At 41.3% G+C, this 18031-nt stretch overlaps 1 protein-coding gene across 2 annotated transcripts in view; it reads left to right on the top strand.

Annotated features, from left to right (window-relative positions):
* Positions 1-18031, top strand: part of LOC135167143 (Krueppel-like factor 6) — a 136517-nt gene that overhangs the window by 36193 nt on the left and 82293 nt on the right. Inside the window, exon 1 of one of the 2 annotated variants that reach the window (XM_064130023.1) lies at positions 11508-11528. The exons of the other annotated variant lie outside the window; for it this stretch is intronic. The gene's annotated coding sequence lies outside the window, so the exon portion shown is untranslated. Of the gene's footprint in view, positions 1-11507; positions 11529-18031 lie in introns of those variants that run through there. 2 annotated transcript variants of the gene reach the window in all.

The raw sequence follows: 18031 nt of genomic DNA, 5'->3' as shown, positions 1-18031 counted from the left end.
GTACAACTAGATCTCATAATCCAACAATAAATCGTGTCGCGAAAGTTGGAGGTAGAATTCGATGGTCTAGATGCACGGTAGCATCCTCCCTGGTCGCTCCGAGTTATATTATGGATATCCATCTCTGTCTTGCTTATGACCCGAGCAAGGGGAGCAAAACCAGGTACAAGTACTGAGCTCTGGTTATGCATGTGTCAATATGGAGAGGTCATGTACAAATGGTAAATGCTGAGAACCATAACTCGGAGTAGTATAACCCTACCAACAGATAATATATATCCGATATACTCATTGCTTTACACAAGTTACCAATCTAGATACCGCCCAGTGGACTTAATCAGTGGAGACATATATAAATGGCTCATGACAATTTGAATTTGTTGAGAACATCTCCAGGGGGTGAAATACTCAATAAAATATTGCAAAATAGAAACATAAAAGTTGCGTTTACAAACGTAATCGGTGATCAAAGTTAAATTGAGTAAAAATCACGAGTCAGAGTTGAAATTTCACGGTTTCATAACGTAATCTTTACGTACAGGTTCGGAAAAATGAGTTATCAGTTCTCCCCCTCCACTGAGATTGGGATTGAGATAAGCCGGGTAGTAGGGTTAGCTCATCCATCCGTGAAAATTTCCAGTTCCGTAGAAATGATTAAATGTCCAAGAATTTTTATGTCCGTAGTCATAAGTTGAGTCATTTTTTCCGAGGCCCCGTGCGAATGAATTCCAGAATGTTATTATCTTACGATGTACCTTAATAACGAACGTACTTAATCATAGGGGTTTGCGTTTTCCTATCCCCTATACAAACCGAATTCCTCGGATGTTCTCATGAAAAATTTACATCATGCGTGGCGTTGAAGGGAAAATTTCCGGGAGGAAAATTTTACTAGTGTAAATAATAGTGTGTAAATATTTCGAGACCTGCGAAAAGACGCTGACATGAGGACAACGCTAGAGTAGGGTGAAACGACGGGTGGGGTTTGGGGGGATGAGAAAGAGAAGGAGAAGAAGTTTGGGGGGGTGTATGTATGTACCCTTCTACCCTTGTATATGTGAAGCCGACGACTTGCACTCCCGAGGAGTTTCGTAAAGTGGCTTTTGTGTACGTTTTGACTGTTTACCTACTGGAGAGTTTTGGACTACTTGCATTTGGCGCCTCTGGAGCTAGGGAGGGGGTTGGGGAAAGGGGGTGTACTGCTGAATCCTCTATACAGTATTGCATTTCGCTTTTGCCTTACTGACTTTCGACTTTTCGTGAATTTCAAGAGTATTCCATTCTCCTCGTCGTCCAGAATATTCCACTACACGATATGAAGTTTGAAAAAAAAAAAAACACAAGATCTGTTTATTATTTTCTTATCCACTTTTTCCCCTGCTTTCAATTTTACTTCACATACAAGTTAAAATTGCTATCGTCAAAGTTCAGCATTGTCAATGTTTCTGATTCCGTTGTTTTATAAACAACAGAGTAACAGTCCTCGTGAGCTGGGTAAAATAAATAATTCTCGAGTGTTCTCTTCTATTGCTTGTAACTGATAGATCGCTACGAAGACTCGCTGAGCTGTTTATTTTTTTTCCCCATGACGTAGACTTGTCCGAGGATTCTTCCCCGAGTTATCCTCTCTTTCAAGACCACACGTCTCCCTCGCATCATATTTTCCTAAAGCATATACAACCAAGGGTATAAATACCCTTTTTCAACCATAAACCAAGTGCAGCACTAGATTTGTATTGCGATGAACAGGTTCATTGACTTTTCCCTTGATAACACGAATAAATCAACTGAATGAAATGAGACAAATCTGCACGAAACAGTAGAAGTTTTACGTCATAACACAACCTCACGTTGTCAAAGTTAATCGTAAAAGAGGAATGAGATAATGATGGAGCATCAACCTACGAAGATGTTCCGTCCTTACGCTCTCGCACTCCCCTCACTCTACTAATTCGTTCTGGTCATAAATCGGTTTCCATTCGATCTGCAACTTTGACCTCTTTTTCCACTAGCCCCACTGCTCTATCCCCCTCTATTTCTCTTCTTCTCAAAGCGCCTCGACCCCTCAATCTTTGAAAAAAAAAAAATAGCTGTCTCTGCTATTCGCACACCAGCAGCCAAGCCATCTCGCCACCAATTCTGTCCAATCGTACCAAGGACATAGCACATGCATTCTCATGCAGAAGGAGAGAAACTTGGCCAGCACGTACATCTCTCGAAAACGACCTGAATATTCGTTAGCTCTTCGCCTCGTTTTCATTTTCTTTTTTTTTGTCTCTCTATCTCTCTCTTTCTCGCAACGATCGATCAATTGACAAAGCCCCCCCTTTCCCCTGCCACCCCGCTTCCTCATCCACTCTCTCACCCTCTTTATGGCTGTTCGTCGCTCGAGTGCTGGTGGTACTGCGGCTCGAGCCGGCACTCGTTGAGGTCCTCGCCAGTCTCGTTTTATTCTTCAATGAGGAATAAAGAGTACGACAGTGGAGTGTTGAAAAAAAAAAAAGGGGAGGAAAATTACGTGAGAAACGAGCGGTGCGATTGAAATTAATTTCAATTGGTTATTCATCACGTGGAATTTTCAATGAGTAGAAATTGAGAAAAACCAGGCGTATAAATTGGAACAAATTATTGTCATTACCCCAAACTATCGGGTATATATATTTTTTTAATTACATGATTTAAAATACTTGCCTGGGGGAAGTTGGTGGTTCGCATGATATAAACGACAACTGAAGTACTCTCACACCTCCTTCAACAATTCTCCGACAAACATCTTCCGCAGGTCTGCACACGTGGTTTTCATACGAGTGTATTTCAGGAAAATCTACGAACCGTATAGCCGGACCGACATTACGTTACAATACCTGGTACACAGAGGGGGTTGATAATCTCACTGGTCACAGAGCAAGAACATTTACCCCTTATAACCGTTTCTCCTGGCTTCTTTCTCTCCCCTATGTCACTCCCTTTCTCTCATATCCACCTTCTTGTTTATCTCCTGTACACCCGCTGTTTAATGATAATCGCAGTAACGAAGAAGCCTCTACAGTATTATATGATGACATGTAGGTTATTCACGGTCCAGGTATTGCCCATGCGCGCACTCTACTGTCTCGTCCATTCTCCTTCTAATTTGCTAAGCTTGGCTTCTCCCAACGACTGGACAGCTCCTGCCGACCCAATCCGGTCTCGGGCCTTCATTATTCTCCCATTGTACTCACTGGCTACACTCTACCCCATCCCCCATCCCTTTGCAAGACATAAATCATGACATGAGTAGTGGTGGTGAGGGAGAAAAGAAAAATTTTCAAAATCCACCCTCGTCTTGTACTCATGTGTACAACTATTTTCGTTCAATATATTTTTTTTCTATCATAAATTAATTTTTCAATCGATTTATCTTGGTTTTAATGCCATGTACACTGGTACTTATATGAGAATCCTCTTATCTCCTCAATAAATTTGACTTTTAATTCGGTTTATATGTGTGGGTGGGCTTGGGTATCTTCCGGTGGAGAATCTTTTATGCGATTCATTGCGATCTCAATGTCCAGACGGTCGTTATACGGGGTCGGGCGCGTGCGTGGGAGTCCAAGTGATTGATAGGACATCGTATTGGATTGGTGTATTCTAGAAGGGAGGCTCGAACTGAGGAGACGTTGATGTCGAGTGAAAATGAGCGGGGGAGGGATGAAAAGGGGAATTCTTATTGGTATGGAATGTGCGCTGATGTATGTGTGAGGGGTGGTGCGGGGGAAAAGAGGTTGATGGGAATTGAGCAGATGTAGACACCTAGCATGAGTTTTCCTTCTTCTCCTTTCTCGTTGTGTTCCAATCAGACGTGATGATAAATCTGTAGTACCGTACGCACGCTGGGATATCACTCCCGCATGAGATACGAATCAATTCACCTTATGGGGATGTACTTTTTCTCCCATCGATTAAATGGGGATGATTCAATTAGTTCTTGATTTGATTCAACATGATTTTTTTATCCATTTTTATTTGTGAATTTGGGACTTCTTGAGTTCAGATTCTTAGGAAACTGAGGATATTTTTTTTTCCATCGCTGAATAACTCAATTTTTTAAATGATTGAGTATTACACTCAGATCAAATCGAATTATTTCACTCCATTTAGACTCTTTTTCCAAGTCAATGATCAAATAGTACACAATGAATGGAATTTTTTTACTTGATATTTTTGAAATCATTCAGACAGATTAATGCCTCTTGTGAATGATATTGCGTGTATATGTCTAGTGACACAATTTCTAAACAGAAATCCACAAACATCAAAGTGAAAGCAATTCGAGGTCGTGAGCCTTTGCGTTTGAGAGACAAGTTGAATTTTATTTATCGAAGCAAGAGCCGTCTACATACACTGGGACCGTTTCCACTGGCGAGACGACGACTGAGCTGTACGAAAGAAAATGCGACGGGGACGAGGACACCAGAGGGGGTCAAGCACCTTGCCCCACATGCTGTCTCCCGGGACTTCGGGACTGAGTAATTCCAACCGCATCGTTGTTTCGGATATTTAGTTGACAAATCTGGACAAATTTCAAATGCATTAGTACGTTATCATATCCATTACGAATGTCATGCATTTGGGAATTCGATGACGCAACATTTGTTCACATGATTTCATCACATTATTAATTCTGTGGGAGGTCAACGGCAATTTGACTGAAAATAAACCACATAAATACACGTACATGGAACAAATTTTACTTGAAATCATCTCCAATCAATCCTGACTAACACAGTAATTGAACTAATGGACAGCTCCTCATTTCTACTTCAGAATTTTTTTGATTTTCATCACTCCACAATTTCTTTTGAAAAAAAAAAGACAAGAAAAACGTGGAAAATAATCCTACCTTTGACCAAGCTCTCAGGCACTCGTTCACGTTTTCACGACCTCGTTAAATCTCGTTCACGCCACCAAAATGCGTATACAACGGGGCGCACAGCGTGCAATAGTCCCCCTACAGTGAATTGCAGAAGAGGGCACTCGAGTTTTGGGTAGGTACGGAACACGGGAAACGCGTTCTCGAGTACGCGTGTTAGAACGACATGGAACGACCGTGTATGTACAAACATCACACTGGATTCTATTTACCAGAGTCCACTCGACAACGAGATGAATTTGCATCAACGAGTAACGTGGAATTCCGGCAACTTCAGTTTTCCCCTCAACTGGTGATTTACCCTCATTTGTCATCATTAATTTGCATTGATTGTGGAATTTTTCATTAATCATCCATTCCATAATTACCCAAAAAATTCTAGTGGATGCTGATGATTCTTCTATTCTCTTTACAATTTTTTCAAATGTTTATTCTGCCAAATGAGGGGTGAGATTCTACATAAACAGCATAACAACAGAGCAGCACGAAATGCTCATCTCTCGTTCCCCATAATGGACTGCACTTTAAACTCCATTCGAGTTTGTCGGCTTTGGATGGTGAAGGGGACGGGGGCAGGGTCGGGGAAAGAAGGGGCGAGGGGGGGGACACGTGGCTGCGAATTTACACCATGTTTACATGATTTAGCGTCGCTCCCGGTGGCAAGGGAATGGGCTGTTTTGCGAGGGTACAGAATAAGAGGAATGGTAAAGACGAAAATGGGTAGTGAGTGATGAGGGGTAAAGGGGGAGATGGAAGGGGGCAAGTTGATGCGTTTGCAATGCATACACTCGTGCAAAGATTTCCAGAAGCAACCTGCCCACCCATTCCGTCCCCTCCTTATTCAAGGCGCTTTTGGACCGGTTTGTTTCCACCAGCTTCCAACGAAGGGTTTTCGTGAGGCGTTTACGCTGAACGGCAGGAAGTGTCGTGACTACAAAGTTTACCCAACTGGCTTTCTCCATCTCTATTTTATACCCCATCCCCTCTCTTAACCACCTCTATCCCCCCATCGGGCTACCCCACCACCGCTCTTTACCTTTGAAACATATATAGTACCAAAGGGTGAGGGAGCGGTAGTACAGAGTATAACACGGTACTACCTCGTGGCATACTATACCGGTCCGCAAGTTTCCATCCAGCACCCTCGCTTTTCTCGGGGGCTATATCCGTACGGCCTTTGCACTGTATGCGGCCCCGGTCTCTATGGTAACCCCCGAGAGAAGTGTCTCCCGGTCGAACTCGCTGAAAGGCCGGCTGAAAAAAAAAAAAAAACTACAAGGAACAGAGAAAAAAAAGAAATTTTTTTATCACACAATGAGGTTAACGAGTTTTTTTTTTCGTCTCTCCATCGGTATTCCACTTTGATCACACATGGCGACTCTCCATCATCGATTAAAGTCTCCAGAGGTTCCTATCTACGATGACAAGATTACAGATCGATTATGTTCTTGGGCTTTGAGAGTTCAATTGAGTTGCCATATTTTTTTTTCGGAGGAAAATTGAATGTCAAAGACATTGAAAAAAAAAATTGAATTAACTTGTCATATTTAATTCTCCTCCTCCTCCTTCATTTTGCCATAGCACTGGGATATATTTTGCTCCTGGTGTTTGCAGTTTGTCGTTAGGGTTTCGAGTTGCCGTGATTCTACTTGACTGCGACGATTCTTCTATGCGAAAGCAACGACTTAATGAAATCGGCTTCCAATGAGTCACCCCCTATCCTCTCCCTCCCCCCTGTTCCACTACCGATCGGTGCGATTTCTGTAAGAGCCATCGGCTCCTATCTATCTCTCTCTCATTCTTATCGCATCTATCACCCATTCTCTCATTTCTGCAACTGAAGTGAACATCTCCACTACCGGATGAACGAACTGTACCACTACACCTGTAGTTTGGTACGCCATGGAAACATCGAATCGCCGTATTCAGACCAATCGACCGACTAGTATGCTGCTGCACACTCGATATGAACTTGGTGCATAGCCGGGAAAATCCAAACAGCAGTCGCAGTTGTACTGTGAATTTTCTGGTATTCCTCACAGTTCTGGCGTCTTGTTAACCGCACGAATGAAGGATCATCGATTCGCTAGTTATTTAGATCAATTGCGAGCATTAAATCACAATTTTGTATGCACAATATGGACAATAAGGAAAAAGTAATTGGAAAAAATGAATTTCTTTCATCCCTTATCTTCTCAAAAGCTTCACATGAAAACTTAATACCCTTCTGGATTGTGTGTGGTGTGCTTTGCGTGGACGCGCATAATTTTCCCCCCGTCCCTCTCTTCCCCTCCTCTGTGTTTGTTTGAGACATGTAATCCTCTGTTCCTTCAACTATTAACAATGAGCCAAGATAGAATATGGAAGAGCCCATTATAATTGAAATATGAAAAATTGTGGAAAATAAAAAAATGATAAAGGGGGATGATGTGAATGAAGGGTGCCCCGTGAGTATTTTGTAATGACTGGTCTAAGTGCATCATGGGGATGAAAGAGGCAGAGAGATGGAAGGGGAAGAAAGGGAGACGATTTGGCACAGTAACGGTCGATACGCCAACGTACTAATGACCCGTACATAGTCGGGAGCCAACACAGACTGCTGGCTAGACGCGATGGCACCACTCCTGCCTGGCCGGGTTTTCCCTCAATTATAAATTGAATTACTCGTCACCATCCCTTCCAACTAATTCAACTCCATCCCCCTAGCAAGCCCATAGTAGCCATTGAAAGTGTCCACGCGGCGTTCTATCATTCAAAATGTCGAGAATGAGGCGGACGTACAATTAAAAAATTTTTCACGAAATTTCCGGTTTGATTTTTTAATAAGTTTTAGTAATTGACGGAGTCACTGGAGGACAAGGCATTTCCCATGTGAATGTTCGTTATTAGTTAACAAATGATTCACTTGAATGGCTAATGTCAATCAGGGCAGGCCTCTTTGATGTACATTCCGTAATTAACGAATGAATGCTTAATGAGACTGAATAGACCCAAAAATCCATTCGTTAGTAATAGCTAATGTATTTTATCAGTATGATAGGCTCGTTCCCTTAGTCGTCTTTAGCTCAAAGGTAATATCGTCTTTCCAAACACAATTGCAAAGCTCTGCACGAAATGTCCCTTTTCCCCCGACTAATATGGTTTTTTAATCGACGTATCATGACTCACTGGATGTTTATTTGGAATTCTTTAATGATGATGGTGACTAGTTGAGTTAGTCAGCGATGAGGCTACCGATGACAGTCATTTACGAAGGATTTACTCATTAGTACTGATGAATTATTGATTACTTGTTGCTTCAAACACAGTAGACAAGGTAAATGTGGTCTTTCACCATAAGATGAAGAGCATCGTTCAATGTATTTTATGAGTCTTCATTGAGGCGTATGACGGTATTTATCGCCGTACCGGCAGGATATATCGACATTTACGGGAAAAAGTGGAGAAAAATGTATTGAATAACTCATGGAAAATTGCAACCGTGACCCCACGTTCACCACTCATTCATTCTCAACTTCGTCCTTGATTCTACGTTTCTTCTTCCTCTTTTTTTTTTCTTTTTATTATTTCCTACAAACCTATTATTAATTCGACCGAGTTCTCTTTCCCAGGAAGCCGAGTGAATCAGGTTTTCAAATGGAATCCAAAAACGTGCCTGCACGCGGAAACACGGGAAGTAAATGCCGTTTTATAATTTCCGGTAGACAGAAAAAGCCGACCGTGATCCGGTTCTCTGCATGCTTGAGTCGCACAGAGCGCAATGCTCTATAACCATGGTCTTATTTCTCTTCTGCTCTCTCGTCATGCAAATTCCAAATTACTTCAGCCAGTGCATTGGAAACGTTCGTCCAATGGAGCGTCAATTTAAAAATCACTAGTAGGGTGGTCTGCAAAGATGGCCATCAATATTAGAATTCCCCCAATAATTAAATAATTGCAGACGAATTTATGGACGAGTGTCACTAGCAGTAAAATGTTTCACGTTGATTGCAACTATTGATAGAGCTTTCGCAGAATATTTTATTATTTAGAGGAGAGCGAGATTTTTGGGGAAAACTTTTGTAGAGTCCTTGATTCGCTCTTCAAAAAGCTGATTCCGAAAACTCCCTTATCTCCCTTGAATTCGTAGATTTTCGTGGAGCCCTCAGCGAATGGCTAAGCCGACTTGAACCACTTTACTTCATCTCTAGTGAAATAGAAAAACTGTTGACGAATTATAAACCCACATTATTTTTCCAACGAAATATATCGGTGAGAGTGAGTCAAAATGTGCCTCGAAACTAAATTTAACGTATATTTTCCCGTTTCTTCTTGTCCCGCTTTCACCTATATTTGAATATTAGAATGAATGAATAAACTCTCTCGTGTAAATTATCATTTCATATTTGTTGAATGGCCGTTCAAATACTGATGAAATATTTAGAAAATTTACCCTTCTCTCCTGATACCAAAGTGAGTTCAATTTAAACACGGAAACCGCCGTTTGCTTGTTGAGGGCACATACACGAGAGCCTCTCTTTCTCTCTCACCTACTCTTCTCCCTTTACTCGAGTTCCATCAAACGTATATGCAACATATACCGGTATACTTCTGACGTCTGGCCATGAGCTATACCGTCCTAACTTCCTACTCCCTCTGACTACCGGAAATGATGTCAGGCTCATTGTAACATCCCGCATGCCTGCAAGCCCATCAGAGAAACTGTCTGTCCGGTTTTATATCATAACAAGATTCTTGGTATTGAACGATAGATTCACTAGTTGTTGATAATACCCAATCCTTCCGTCATTACCTACAACTCAGATTTTGTAAAATTATCCTCAGCTGCATATCGTTCAATGTACATGTATCCGATAACTGTTAATGCACAGCAACATTTTGAAGGAAATCTATAGCGCTACTGTTAATGATCCAACGGTAAAGTTTCATATTCAGGTAAACCTCAACTAACAGCCCACCACGCACCAACGTTGGTTTATAATGATTAACCTCTGGCTTTATAGACTGATGAAATGTATCTGGTGGTGTTGTGCACACAGATAAAATGAAAAAAAAAAAAGTCGTATAAATTACGTGCAATATGGGACAAATTTTTATTTGATTTGGATTAACACCTGTAGAGATTTAAATGGGTTCGTCAGTTTGTCAATAAAAGTCAAAATGAGACGTACAGGTGTGGAAAATTCCGAGACATTCGAATGTGAAGACGCTGAAATTCTGTAAATACACGTGATTCCCATATGAGATAAGCCTACCTCCCACTACTCTTGCCTTTGCATCGGCATGAGCTCGTTTACAAGTTGGTAACGCTATCGATTTCACCAGCCGATGAATCATCCGTTTGCCCATCGGGGAAGCAGCTTTGGTAGGCGAACCACGCCGAGAAACTGAAAAAAGATTCATCGATCAACTTTACCACCAGCTATATTTTTCCAATTTCACTCTCATGGTGTGGATATAATCCATTTTGCCCATGTGTTTGAAGGGATTTGTTAAATCACAGAATTTTTTTAAACTTTTTCACAGTCGTTCAACATTCCAAATGCACTGGACAAAACGAATGATACAAAAGTGGACGAATGAAAATAGCGAGAGGCGAAAAGAAAAAGTAAAAATTTCGGCAATTTTTCTCCCCCTTCGTACGATTTCATGTGTGTATTTCCCAAGCGAATAGTCAGTGATTCCAGTTATAACGTGCTATATCTCAGCCCATAAATATTAATCCTATAATTGGCCGGCAAAGTGATTTACGCTGCGTATATAAAAGTTGGGACATTATTTACAACCGTCAGTGGTAACTCCCCCGGGATTCTGTGACGCCATCACTACCCTTCCCTACTCTTGTTTTTTTTTTCAACCAGAGACACTGGAAAAATCCTGCCTTCGGAGATATGTATCATGCTAAGATGAAAAGTCATAAATCCATTGACCAAGTGACCTCGGCATTTAGCGAGGAACAATCTACCGCAGTGGTAAAAAAAAAATTATCGAGGTTTCGTTCTCTTGTATGAAGTATTATGTAGTTGAACAAATCCCAAATGCATCACATTTTACGCTGAATATGAAGCATTTCCTTCTAAAATACCGTTGATGTGGAAAGCCCGCGTTTCTGTATGGAATACAGTTTACACGATAAATCTCAGTGATCCCAGTTAAGCCCAACGATAAATTGTTGAATCGATGAGAGAACCACTTTGCCACTTATCCGTTAAAAACAGTGATTTCATTTGTATCATTATTGAGACCAGTTTTCAGGCTTGTACCATGCATTCCTACATGAAATAGCAATGCTTAATAATGATGATAAACGTTTGTAGAGCCACAAACTGGCTTGTTCTTGAAATTATGACATTATGAGAAATTACTCATTAGTGATCATTTATTTACTAACTCGATTAAGATCGTGAGATAATGTGGGACTCATTAGTTATTTAATCAATCATGTGAACTCATGATACCGTAATGTATATATAATGAGATGCAGCAGACTGACTAATTGTTTTTTTTTCCGTCTGATTTCAGGTAAGGAATAAGAGAGAATAAAAAAATAACCCAAAGGAACAAAGAATCCTTGGCTCAGGGGCTTGTTGTTGGTTGAAACCAGGCGGAGATATAGGTATGGTTCTTTGCTTTTCTTCTCCAAGTATAAGAAGAGGAGGATCTTTTTAGCGGTGTCTGCCTCTTGAGAAAACGAGTCCCCGTCGGTGAAAAAAAAAAAAAAGTGAGGAGTTTTCCCCAAGAGGCACCAGCCAAGGTAGCACAACCCGGTTTCTTTTCTTCGCAATGATTCCATTCTTACCGAGAGGGTGGTTGTGGGTGGTTGGGTGAGATAGGGGGGGGGGGGGAAAGGTGAAAAAGGCACGATAGAAAAGAAAATGCCGGGGAAGACGAGGGTAGGAGTGAGGCAAATTTCCCGTCCAATTTCGCATCCGCCACACAGCTGCCGTTGAAGTCTTAAATCAATTGCTGTCGGGGGCTAAGGTTGCACTCAACTCCATAATTAGTTGAGGAAGAGAGAGTGAGGGAGAAGTGGGTGCAGGTTTAAACTCAGGGACTGAGAGGTGTATACCACTCGTACAGCCCCCTCTCGCACTTGGAGATTTAATATCTTAACACCTCGCGCCATCGCTCTTTAACCGATGCTTTTCAAAATTCGTAACCATCGCCACTGGCAAGTCAGCGGGCGCAAAACTTCACTTTCGAATACAACTAACTGTCTGGAAGTTTCTACATCTTCAATGTTCGTTCGCAACGGCGAGATTGCCACATTTATTCCACCCCTTTTACCCCACAAAATTTATACATTTCTTTTTTCTTGACATCTGGAATATCAACCCTGGTAACTTGGTGGATTTTACTGTTCAAAGATTTATTCAACATATCTTTGAAATTAACAAGTTTATTTTTAAAGTTTTATGTCATTATCATTGCCATCTGTTTACCAGAGAGAATGAAAAATTCATGTAGTTGAGGTGATAGTCACTGGCAAACGCTGGAGGTAGTCAGATTGTTGGAGAATACAACCCCAGACTACTCCAACTATTCTCGACTTGTCGCAATCGTTAATTCAACTCTAATTAAATCAGCTGAAATACGCCTGGAATAAATTGACAATTTTTATAGGGCTCTTTTTCTCAGACTAAATACGCTAAAGCCATTTCATTTCTTTCTCGTGATTTCAATTAGTCTTCGTTACTTCCAAATCAGTTAATTCTGTAGCTCCACGTGTTTGGCATCGATATTTCAGGGGAGCTAACGGTGGTACAAAATGAAGGAGAGGTAAACTGTTGTATTATAAGGGAACTTCTCAACCCATTACTCCCTGAACTTGTCGAAATGTATTGGTAGTATCTTAAATGTTGAGGTTCTTATCGATATGGACACAAAGTAGAATTGTTGATGCGCAATAATACGTCAAAGCAATGAGCGAGAATACTAGGAGGTACGGAAATCACTCATATTCGATTAATCGTCTGAAAATCGTTAATTTCTCACCACTGTCGAACACAATTACTCTTGGTCACTAGGCCAAAATCGGGCTTTGCAACTCCGGTCTATCTCGGTCCTTCCAGCTGGCCTGCGAAAGGGTCATCGATCACGTTCTAATTCCGGCTGTTCTCGAGGCCCCTCCTCCCTCCTTCATCCCAAATCAGATCCCCCTAACCTTCAATCTGGAAAGTCTCTCCCCCTCCTCCCCCACCCCCAAAGGTGAACGGATTGGAATTATTTTCTCTCAATTTCCAATTCTATTCTCATCTGGAAACCTTTTACTATACACCCACCTATTTCAGTACATCACGTCACACTATTATAATGTCATCTGTAAAATTGAGATGATAAAACATTAATTAATTCACAAATACGATTTTTTTCTCTCGCGTTCAGTACGCTATATTCCACTTGTACAATCACTCGAAATGCCAGTCATGAAGTTTATATAGACCCACTCAAGATTAGCCTCAGTCCTGAAATCTAGGTGGATGACGTCATCAGTGATGAATAACATGTTGAATCGATTAAACGTTGAAGTCGACGATGGTGAGCATTGAGTTCGAGTATTCAGGCGTCATCAAATAGTTTTATTTTGAGAAACCAGTACCAATTCACTGTATTCAGCATAACAGATATGCTTATTTCAGTGTTTCAGCAATATCCTCGAACATTTTACAATACCACCATCGTTCTCTCCTTGTCTGAAGGAGTTATCGACCTCTCTTTCGTTTGTGTCACTGAACGAACACCTGTGTCTATCGATCCAATCAACCCCTTTGTATCCACCGTCAAACTCTCAAGTTGGGGAAACACGACCCCAGGAGGCTTTCATCTCCAAAACTTTTCGGAAACCTCTCCAGAGTCCCTCGGTATTCCCTCACTATTAAAACAAATTTCCCCCATCACCCTAGTGGAAACAAAGATCTGTGTCATCGATCATAAGGTCTCTACACTGCTTTATTTTTATCCCCCTCTCCCTTATTCCTATAAATACATAAACCCAGTTGTTCTGCTTATCTCCAGTTCAGTAGAAAAAAAAATTTGCCAATTTATTCTCATTATCTCTGGTCAATATTATTAAGTGGTAGATAAGACTAACTGGTTTAATAAATCATTGGAAGACAATTGAGTTGAGGTGATTCTCTAGTAGATATTCGAATCGAGTAAATTAACCTCCGGTTCGATATAAAAATCTCGTGTCGATATCAAATAGGTCGAAGGTTGGATTAGTTATGTCCTGGGTGCAGTGTGTGCGCAAACTGTGTAGGGGAGGAGGGGGCAGAGGAATAAAAAAAAACCGGGCCTCTCTCGATAAATGAAATTTATCACGAGTCTCGGTAAAGCGGTACGTGACTATCTGAACCCTAGTGGGGGGGTAATTCACCTGAGGCGATATCTCTAGAACATAACGCTTGAAATCGACGGTGTAAAAGGGATATTTCTTATCCACCAAAATTTACCTATGACTCAAGACAATATTTCATCATGTTACACTTTGACTTTGAAATTTTTTACCCGATACTAAACACAAATTTTCAAGGATTTATTTCACATAGTGATTGTCCAAATCTGGGGATCGTAAAATAAATGTTATTGCGTAATGCATGAAGATTCCCCCTCTAACGAGGCAACTTGAAACAACCTCAACACCTGCTGATGTCATGATGTTTAAATGAAAACAAGTTCGGAGTAATCTTTCTTTGACATCGTAGCATTGTAATCTATACCTGGGCGAAGAATCATGAATAAAAGAATCGAAAAGTACAGGTGAAGTGGTTGTGCACAATCGTCTATCTTCACTCAACCTTTCTTCCAATTGTATTGCTCTGTCGATTCTTATAGAATTGGGGTCAGGAGGTAAGCGATACCTGAAAGGGAAAACGACAGGAGGGGGAATGAAAAATGTTCATTTGCATTTCAATGATTGATTGACTGATTAAGTTGGACCTAGTTCCAAGACAGGTTATGCGCAATATTTTGAAGTTGTTCTGGGGGGTATATCAGGGAGCATTTTGGTTATTTACGATGTTTACTGTTGTGACATATTTAATTTGACGCATACCGCTCCATCATTGGCATCATTACAAATGAATTTGAATAAATTGAAGGGGAAGGCTTAGACTTTTATTTGGTAATTACCGGCATCTGCCCGTGGCATATGCTTTTCACATTGGGCCTAGCATCATATTCCCATTTTCCATGAAAACAACTCACTTAAGCTCAAATTACTTGGTGAAAATTCACCTGAATTTATGATAAAGTGTATCTGTTCAGAGTACCCTACACTACATGAGGTACGTAATTGTGGAAGTAGGCTAAGTGCCTGTCCAGACCCTGTCGAGTACAGTGGAAACACTGTGAGGAACTGAAGGGGGGGTGTAGGGTGATTGTAGGGGAGTGAGGGAGAGTAGAATGGGTTAGGTTATGTATAGAATAATAAGCCAGAGAGTGAGATGAGTAGGTAGGGTGTATGTAGTGGCGATGGTGTATGGACCCTTCAGTCCATTCGTGTAGATAGATGCTCACTGACCAATCAGTGAGTCGGGGCATTGTGTCAATCACCTATCCATGGATTTCTGACTACACGGAGAAGAAAAAAAAAATATGAGGAGCATAGAGAGCCAATGGAAAGTGAGAAGGACAGGCGAATGAGAGAGGGCTTTGGTTTATAAGAAAAACAAGAGGGAGATGTGGTAACAGGGTCAGGTTGCTACAGCCATGTTGCCACGTTACGACTCTATCTGTGGTAATTCCAAAGATGTTGGAAGATGATATTCCACCGAAAATCAGGTTCATCTGAGTTATTCTTCTCATCCTAATGTTTTTACCAAGAATCGGTATCCAGGTATTCCCTCTATCATCCAATTGCCACGAGCTTGTCCTTCCTTTTCTGCGTTTCGTAATAACTTTTTCTCGATGTTTTTTGTACCTTGTTATTCTGATAGGGCTCCACAGTGTTGCCAGGTTGCTGCTCATCGCGCACATTCTTTCTCTCCACTTTTTTTTATTCTCTCCCCTCCACTCCTCCTTACTTTCCCACTTTTTTTTTTCTTTATTCTACCATCCTTTCCTTCATACCGAGGGCTTTCGCTTGCGTAATCGTAAATCAGGTAGAACGGTGACGCTGTTTAGTTGAGATCCCACTGGGAATTGGTGTCGTCCTCTACCCTTGCTTCTTCCATCCAACAGACACCACATTCAGGATCAACTAATTGCCCCGCCTCATGGGAAATAAACATCTTGTTGTTGTATTATTTCGGATACAGATTGGATGTACAAAAAAAAAACTGAGAAGCACTTCGGTGCTGTTGGATCGAACAAGATATAATGGAAAAATAAAACAAAATGTAACGTGACTTGATTCTAGTGGTATTGAATTCGATACCCTGGATCAGGTGTTTCATTGTGCCTCTGTACAATCCAGTACGTGGAATCATCGATCCCCTGTAAAGTGCCGCAGGTGCATTTGGTTCATGCAATACCAGGCCATTCACTGAGATGTGTAGCCTACTTTGCCACTGGCATTAGTGGTCTAGGGTTCTGAAGAATGCATACAATGTTAACACTCTTAACTGTTTGATGAAGGGAGAAGTGGGGACATATTTTTATACGTTGTATCACGAGTCGTTGGACTCTCTCACTCATTTTCATTCGGGCCTGGTGGATGTGCGAGAAGGAGATGAACGACTATAACGATAAAGAGAGAAGACGTGATTCGAGGGGACTAGCCCCACAAGACTCTAGGCAGTGGTGTGGCGCAGGTATGGGCAAGACCTAATAGAATATATTCATGGAAACTCGATTGCCATCTGGGTGAATGGAAGGGACGAAGAGGACGTGTTCACTAAGCATGGGATAGGTACATTCTTCTTGAAGATTTTATTGCATTCTTCAGTTTTTTCCGAAATCGTGGAGGTGACATGTATTGTCTACTGAAAATTAATGTCGTAGGTCACAATAAACCGAAAGCCGAAATAGTGGACACAGTATTTAACATCCTCTGGGAATTGAGTCATTGTATTTGAATTCCAATAGAATTCCATGTGACTCGAAATCACTGCATCAATCAGAATTTTTGGAATTTCATTTGCCTCCACAGCTATTATTTTTGATTTATGACACTCCTTCATTACCTCAATACTACAAAAATCAAATGCACAGAGTAATGTCATATATATCAATCAAGTAATAGTCGTATCGTTCTCGTCTGGCCCCAATAATTACTCCATTAACCCCTGCCGAGGTCCACTAATTTCCGGATACCAAAGCACGTGAAGATTTCTCGTTAACTCATTGTTAAAAGAATGTTCACTGGAAATTTCCGAAAAAAAAAATTTCCACCAGCTACGTCAAAACAATACACTATTGAGTAACGCTTTATGACAATGAGTGTTTCACCTGTCTGTTGCCCGAAAGAGAAATTCTGAATGAACACGTCGGTCATTGACTCTACTCATCGTATATACGTGAGTAACCCAAGAGTAAACTTGAGTGCTGCACGGGGCGAAGGGGATGAGGAGGAGCACGGATAGTACAGTGAAGGGATTCTGAATTGTATGGAAGAGTTGGCACCTTCTCCCTACCCCTTATACACCAGCATTGAATTTCCATGGTGGCTTCTCGCTGTATATATTCGCATTGCAAAACCAACTCCTCACACTCTGATGTACACCAAGCATAATGCAGGTCTCGACGTTAGCGCGTGTACCGTTTCACATTACAGCATTGTGAAGGGTCCTCAAGTACATACACCTCCTCATATCCCCCTCCCTCCTCCTACCCCCCTGGAATTCTCCAGCCCCTTCACCCACCGCACTCACCCATTGTCGAAGAAAATCCCTCGGTTAAAGTGTGCCACTATGCACTTTTCATATGGAAGAAAAAAAGATGGTGCGTCCGCTGGTACAGTCTCTCTCACTCTCTTTTATCTTTGTTCACCCCATATATTTTTTTTCCTCCCCTACCACACCGTCTCTCCCTTCTCTCTCACCACTTGCGTGTAAAATCGATGAAGTACTCATGCGTTTACACACACATATCCAGCGTCAAACTCGTATCTGCTTTATTGGCTTCATCTTGAGACGTGCACGTACTGCGTAACTACGAGTCACTGACTAAAATTGTAAA

This window comes from Diachasmimorpha longicaudata, chromosome 11 (genome assembly GCF_034640455.1).
Source record: "Diachasmimorpha longicaudata isolate KC_UGA_2023 chromosome 11, iyDiaLong2, whole genome shotgun sequence".
Taxonomy (NCBI): Eukaryota; Metazoa; Arthropoda; class Insecta; order Hymenoptera; family Braconidae; genus Diachasmimorpha; species Diachasmimorpha longicaudata.
Note: the sequence above shows the minus strand (reverse complement) of the source record. Positions and strands in the feature narration are given on the sequence as shown.